Source organism: Chrysemys picta, chromosome 2, assembly GCF_011386835.1.
Source record: "Chrysemys picta bellii isolate R12L10 chromosome 2, ASM1138683v2, whole genome shotgun sequence".
Lineage (NCBI taxonomy): Eukaryota > Metazoa > Chordata > Testudines > Emydidae > Chrysemys > Chrysemys picta.
This window is the reverse complement of record NC_088792.1, coordinates 2,975,040-2,982,899: the sequence shown is the minus strand read 5'-3', so window position 1 is coordinate 2,982,899 and position 7,860 is coordinate 2,975,040.

Below are 7,860 nucleotides of genomic sequence, written 5' to 3'. Positions count from 1 at the left end.
CAAAATGATCTTAGCTCCATTAAACCAACCAAGCTTTAAGGCCAAGTGCTAACTCATTTGGAATGCTTTCAGGAAAACGCTTTTAAACTGATTGCGAGACTCAAGATAACACATTTTCAAATTGTGACCACCATAACCTCAATGCTAATGTTTAATACACACCCATGCCTAATTATTGTTACAATAACCATTTTCAGGGGATGTTTTAATAGCAAAATAGAACAGCTTCGATAGCATAGAGATTGTGCTGGGTTCACTGGGAGATGTTGAAAGGTGTGGAAGCCATTGCTACTGCCCAGTGTAGCAGTGTTAAGTTAAGGCTTCAGGCGAGCAAGGTGGGGGTGCTTAAAAGGCCAGGCCCAGTGAGTTAATCTAGAGGAAGAGGGTCTCTTATGAAAAGTTTTAGGTGAGGCACAGATAAAAGTCTAGTGCAAATTCCAGAAGTTGAAAATGCAGAAGGAGTATAGAAATGTAACTCGCGCTCAGAGCTTGGGTTAGACAAAGAAATTTTAGTCAGAGCCTGAGGTTCCTCTTGAAGTAGAAGGCAAACAGCATTTGATTGGTAAAATTTCATTCTGTCTCTTTGGAATGAGTTCTGCTAGTGTGGAACAGGGTAATCAGGATCAGTCTAGAAAGAGGTGTTTCAGGATTGGAACACATACACAGGGAATCTAATGTTGAAGTGATGTGAAAATTATGAGAGGTTATTCTTGTCTCTCTCGTCACTCACAGCATGAGCAGCAGATTGTGAACAGAAAGGGTGAAGTGGAGATTACCTGTCACTCACTCACACACACACACACACACACACACACACACACACACACACACACACACACACACACACACACACACAGGCAAGAGCAGTGGCAAAGAAGGTATGAGGGGAAATGGAGGTACAGAAAGTAGGCCTTTAACGCAGTTTAAGCCTGAGTTAGTTTGAAAGGCAGAAGTGTAGTAATGCTCTAACGCCCTTCTGTCCCCCGAAGGTGCAAGAACACAAGGCGCAGTTTAAAGCAGATAGCACATAACAAGGTGAAATTTTAAGCATTTGGATAACAACTTTAAATAGTAGGCTTGAGGAATGGTTAAATCAGCCTTAAAGCATAAGCATACAACAGCATTGGTGCAGAAATACAATGCTAGTTACAGAACAGCATCTTAGGGACTACTGCAAAGCTGATATCTCGCAGTTCTAAGAACCTAGTTCTTGTTTGCTATCGTGGAAAATATTTTAGATTTCTGTGATACTGACAGCAGTACGTTTTCTGGTTCCCTGGCCTTATTCACAGTTTGTCTCAGTTATTTGGAATAGCAGTTTGGCAATATTCCTATGGAAGTTAAGTTAGACTTCTGTTTGCCTCTAAAAGGGTTCCACCAGGACTAGAGCCTGGAATGACAGAACACAGGAATTTGGTCCAAGCGGTTAATTACATAGGAAATCATGATAGTTCTCTTCCCATGGAACTTCTGGTCTCCTTTCAGAGCCCAGAGCTTGCCTATGGGCTTGTGGAGGAGAAAAATATTGATTACCCCACTCTTTCTACTGAAGCAGGATAGTTCTCTCTCACCATTCAGTTTGGTGACAATGATAGTTTGAGAACAATGGATTTCTTGACATCTTTGTTTCTTCAGGAAAGTAACCTCCTTCTCAAGGCTGGTTTCTGGTAGGTACTTAGGACTGGGCTCAAGTTTCCCAAAGGATTGGCCCAAGAAGGACTTGTTTAAAGAGAGTTTCTAAGTGTTAGGCTAAGGTGATTGACTTCAGCTAGAAGTGAGCACATCTCATGTTATCAGAACTCAAGGCAGTTTCTTCATGGCAGGAGCATTGATCTTTGGTAGGCAGCTGGTACCTTGGCTGTTATGGATGGCATAGATCCAATTTTTTTTATGGCTATTGTTTCCAATTGAAATGTAGAGGTAGAGGTGGTTCCTACTCAAAAAAAGTCAGGTGTGAATGTTGTCACCTTTTCATTGGATAGTTTCATATTTCACGAGAGGGACCCTTTGATCCCGTGTTGATAATCCATTTTTCCAAAGACAGGTCAGGAGCAGCAGAACTGTTTGTATGTATCCAGGAGAGGGCGATGTAGACTCATGAAAGCTTTCAGAGTAGTAGCCGTGTTAGTCTGTATCCACAAAAAGAACAGGAGTACTTGTGGCACCTTAGAGACTAACAAATTTATTGTAGCATAAGCTTTCGTGGGCTACAGCTCACTTCATCGGATGCATCATGAAAGCCTGTCTTTCAGCCTTTTCTTAACGTTCTGACTTGTAAACAGAATCTATTGAAAGTCTTTTTAGTTTTGTTTTTCTGATAATTCTCACAAAGTTCTACATGGTTATAACTGTCTTTTCACATTCTGTGGTATGTTGGTTCAGCTCTCCCAAACTTTTCTTTAATTCTGAGTTTGACATTCATTCTTCATCATTTTAATCATTTTTCTTTCAAAGGGGAATTTATCTCTTCCAGCTTCATGTATAGGAATTTTATTCCCAAGTTTTTGTTTCTATACCTAGTGTGACAGACCCAGACCAGTGGGGTACAGGAGTCTGGTAGAGGGCAAATATACTGGTCACTGGATGAGTAGTTTTCTGTTCCCTGAGTGACCAGAGCAGGGGCTGCACTAGAGTAATCAGGAACCTGCTAGAACCAGTTAAGGCAGGCAGGCTAATTAGAACACCTGCAGCCAATCAAGAAGAAGCTGCTAGAATCAATTAAGGCAGGCTAATCAGGGCACCTGGGTTTTAAAAGGAGCTCACTTCAGTTTGTGGTGCGAGTGTGAGGAGCTGGGAGCAAGAGGCGCAAGGAGCTGAGAGGGTATGCTGCTGGAGGACTGAGGAGCACAAGCATTATCAGACACCAGGAGGAAGGTCCTGTAGTGAGAATAAGGAAGGTGTTTGGAGGAGGCCATGGGGAAGTAGCCCAGGGAGTTGTAGCTGTCATGCAGCTGTTACAGGAGGCACTATAGACAGCTGCAGTCCACAGGGCCCTGGGCTGGAACCTGGAGTAGAGGGTGGGCCTGGGTTCCCCCCAAACCTCCCAATTGACCTGGACTGTGGGTTCTTCCAGAGGGGAAGGTCTCTGGGCTGTTCCCCAACCCTCATGGTGAATCTCTGAGGCAAGAAAATCCGCCAATAAGCACAGGATCCACCAAGATAGAGGAGGAACTTTGTCACACTAGTCAACTTCCATAATTCATAATTAAGTTCAACATTCTATTCCAAATAATCTCAAATCTTCTTTGCCACTGTATATTTTGTTCTGGATCATTTTAAATTTCCCAGAAAAGTACAAGCAAGTCCAGATGTGTACAAGAATTGTAAGGTTGATAAACATCGGCTAAAGTGGAGACAACAACAGGTTGCGCTGAAAAGGGAACTGTTAGACTGGAGGCAGGTTACTAGTGGAGTTCCTCAAGGATCAGTACTGGGAAAATGTTTATTTAGAACAGTCATTAATGACCCTGGCACAAAAAGTAGGAGTTCGCTAATGCAATTTGCAGATGATACGAATTTGGAATGCCCCATTGATATAAACGAGGTTGGAAATATCATACAGGAAAAATCAGATAACCTTGAGGACTGGAGTAATAGAAATGGGATGAAATTCAATAGTACAAAATGCAACGCTGTACATTTAGAGGTTATTAACAAGAATTTCTGCTATAAGCAGCGGGCCCTCAGCTAGAAACGATGAAGGTAAAGACCTGTCTGTATTAGTAGATCCCAGGATGACCAGGAGTCACCAATGTGATGTGGCCGTGAAAGGGGCAAATGTGATCCTAGGATGTATCAGGCAAGGTATTTCCTGTAGAGAAAGAGAAGTATTAATGCCATTGTAGGCACAGGTGAGACCTCATCTGGAATCATGTCTGCAATTCTGGACATCCATGCTTAAGAAAGATGAATTCAAACTGGGACAGGTGCAGAGAAGGGCTGCTAGGATCATCACAGGAAAGGAGGGCCTATCTTACTAGAGAAGACTAAAAGCGCTTTGCTTGTTTCACCTCACATAACGAAGACTGAGTGGGGTTAGGATTGCTCTCTATAAATACATCAGCAGGGTGAGCCCCAGGGAGGGAGCAGAACTATTTAAACTAAATGATAATGTTGGCACAAGAACAAATGGCCATGAGTATATTCATGCTGGAAATTAGAAGGAGTCGCTAACCACCAGAGGAGTGAGGTTGTAGAACAGTCTCCTATTAGGAGTAGTGGGAGAAATGAGCTAGTTTTAAGAAGGCGCTTGGTAAGTTTATGAACGGGACGATATGACGGGGCTGCCTACGCTATCAGAGGACTGGACTCAACCCAGGAGGTCCCTTCCAGTCCTATGTTAGCTTATGACTTGAGATCGGACTCAGGATCCAGCCCCTGCTGGTCCAACATCTGCAGCAAAGGCGCTGGCAGCCCCCGCTGGGCACTGGCTGGGCTTTGTCTGGGATCAGGCAGGGGAGGGTGTTTCACTGACAGCGCTGGGGGGTGTGTGTGTGAGGCTATTTTGATTTGGGGCTGGTGGCTGTTCTTTGGGGTCATGTGGCTGATCTCATTAGGGGATTGTCGCTGGTATTGGGAGATGGGTTGGGGGTGATGGATGATTGGAGATGGGGCTGGTTGTTGGGGGTGGGGAGGTGTTGCTGTTGGGACCCTTGTAAAGGGAACAGTGTTGGAGTCTCAGCAGAGGATTTATTTATGTTCACTAACAATAATCCTGGTGGATGCTCCATCACTGACCATTTTAAAATCAAGATCTAAAAGCTCTGCTGTGGGAATTATTTGGGAAAGTTCCTGGCCTGGGTTATGCAGGAGGTCAGCCTCACTAGATGATCACAATGTTCCCTTCTGGCCTTGGAAACTATGAATATACGAGTATTAAGAAGTACAATTAGTTGATACTATTAAGCTATGGTTTGTTCTAGGAACAATAGGACAATTATATTTTCATCCTGCTAAATATAAATTAGTGACAATTCCTAATACTAGTCAAATAATTTCCTACATCATTAGAAATCTCTCAGCTACAGTTGTGGGGTACAGCATTTTGGAAAGAGGGCACAGCTGTCCCGTGCGCATGCTAGGAGTATGGCTTATGTAGTGCACAGCTACTGGTGTGCGTCAGCTCACTGCCACCGTACCCCCATGTGGACAAGGCCTGAGTTTCATACATTCACTGAGGTTAAACTTTGAAACAACCCTGTGTAGTGCACACATCAAGAGGAGGCTGGTGTGATGGATTCTGAGCAGCTTCATTTTTGGCCCCCCCCTTGGGACCCAGCCAAGAAAAAGAACATTCTCTCTTATCCTCCCCCATCCCTGCTTTTCTTCATCCTCCTCCTATAGTATAAGTAATAGGAAGTAAATGAAAATAAAATGAGGTACCTTGATGGTTCTTGAAGTCTAATTTTTTTTCCACATACCACTTAAAAATTGCTGAGGGTCTTGGCGAACCACTTAATGATGTTTCCAACTATTGTTTGTACTGTTAGCTAACTATTGTAAAGTGCTTTGAATAAGAGCACTTTATATTAAAAAAAACGTAAAAAAACATTAGGGTGCGGGGTCTGGCCAGGAGCTGGGGTTTGGGAGGGGGATCAGGGCTGGGGCAGAGGGTTGGGGTGAGAAGCGCGTACCTGGGGCAGCTTCTGTTTGGTGCTCAGGGTGGGGGTGGGGATGGGGGTGCAGGAGTCAGATTAGGGGGCTGGGGTGTGTGTGTGTGTGTGTAGGGGGAAGTGCGTGTGGGGGGCTGGGGCAGTCCCAGTTGTGGCTGCTGGGCTACCTTACCTGGCTGGCTGGTGGACGCATCCCTGCCCTGCCACTGCTCCTGTTCACTGCCAAAGGGAGCTGTGGCGGCAGCAGCATGTGAGAGCTGAGACCCCCTGGCCTGCAGCTCCCTTCCCCTGGCTTTTTTCCAGGGGCCGCCAGCACCAGCGCACACCAGGGACTGCACCTGCGCTGCCCGGCATCCAGAGGAGAGGGCAGCAGGACAGGCGTGATGGATGCCCCACCAGGGGAGAACACCCGCCTCCCCTAGAGCGTGCCCCCAGCCGTCCCGTCCCCTGCCTGCCTCACCTGACTGCCAGCACCAGCCTGCAGCAGGAGCCCGGCTCACCGGCTGGGAGAATGCACCACACGCTGCACCTTCAGCACGGGTCTTAAACGGCTCCCTCCCTGCTCTCCCCAACAGCTTCTGCCCCGCAGCAGTCCCCCGCACAGGGGGTGCTGGATGGTGCTGGGCTGCCCAGCCCTGGGGCCCCCTGTAGTTGGGGGGACCCAGTGCCAGGGCACTGTGTGTTTCATTGTAAATCCGCCTCTGATTCTAAGGTAAAAGTAAGACAGTTGGTGGGTGGCTTGTGGTTCTGTAAGTGTAGGTAAGAGACATAAATGGAGACATTCCCTTTAACTCTCTTCTGGGAATGGTCTCAGATAGGGAGATTTCCTTATGCTGTATCTATTGGCTGATGTTCTTGCTCTAGTCCAAGTTGCAAGGCCTGCAAGGTGTATGGTTTTATTTAGACTTTGGAGGCAAGTAGTATAACCTCGATAGCATTCATCACCATGCATTTTTGACAGGTTTCCACGCCCCATTGAGGACTTATGTCCCGCTTTCCCACTCTGTTTCCGTTGGCACCAAAGTTTGGCCCCGTTGGCCATTTTGAAAATGTGTGTGTGTGTGTGTTTGAATAGGGGAAGTGTTGTGTGTGTTTGTGCTTGGGTACATTTAGAGAAAAAGGTTGAAAGAATAGAGTAAGAGTTTAGAGATGAAAAAAGAAAGTTTGGGTAAGATTTAGAGAAAAAAAGGAAAGAAAGGTTATTTGGGGGAGGTTGAGTGAGGAGAGAGGATTGTAAAGGGCAGGTTATGAAAGAATAGAAAGAAATTTTTGTTTTTAAAGGGTTAGTTTGAAAGAAGAGAGTTAACTTATTAAAAAAAGAGAGATGATGGTAAAGGCCTAGTTTGGTAGGCTACTAAAGAATAAAAAATTTTGAGATAAATGTAAAAGGTGTATTAAATATCATGGTGGGTTAAGAGAAAAAAGTTAAATAATATTGAAAACTAGGGTTTAAAAAGGGAATTTACAAAGGCAGAGCCTGTTTAGTAAGCACATGGTAAAAAAATGAATAAAAAGGCATTTAAACTATTCAATACCAAAGTGGGTTAAGAAAAAAGCATTGAAAAACATTAAAAACTAGGTTGAAAAAGGCAATTTACTAAGGCAAAGCCTGTTTGGTAAGCAGATGGTAAAAAATTGAGTAGAAAAGCATTTAAACTATTCAATACCAGTATAGGTTAAGAAAAAAGAGAGGTTAAAAGAAAGAGCAGGGCAACAAAAGGGAAAAGAGAGCCCCCTTTGCAAAGGGCAAAGATAGACAGCACATGGTTGAATCAGAGAGCGAGAGAGAGAGAATACTTACCTTTCAAGTCTTTCTGTTGAACGAGGCAACTTCCCTGGTTTAGACCCTCTCAGACTTGTTATCATTGCCTTTGGATCGGACCAATCAGAGTTTGTTCTACGACAGCATCATAGAATTCATTTTTCTGAACCAATTCTAGAGTCCCAAGATTTTAAACAAGAGCCATCTCCCTCCTCTTTCCCCTCCCCTTCTCTCTCTCCCTCCCCCGCTTTTAACTGTCTTATTCTTAACTAAAGAAACAGACCCCCAGCATTTTCCCCACCATCTAACCCTTTTACATGTTTTTTTATAAAAGTTAAAACCATAAACTTTTAGTAACAAACAATTTTTTAAAGTTGTCCCCTAGGTTTTAAACGAATAGGGGTTGTTTTGTTTTTTTGTTTTGTTTTTGTAAAAACAATGTGAAGCTGCAGCAAAGTTTCTGTTAGCAAAGCAGCCTTTGTGAGT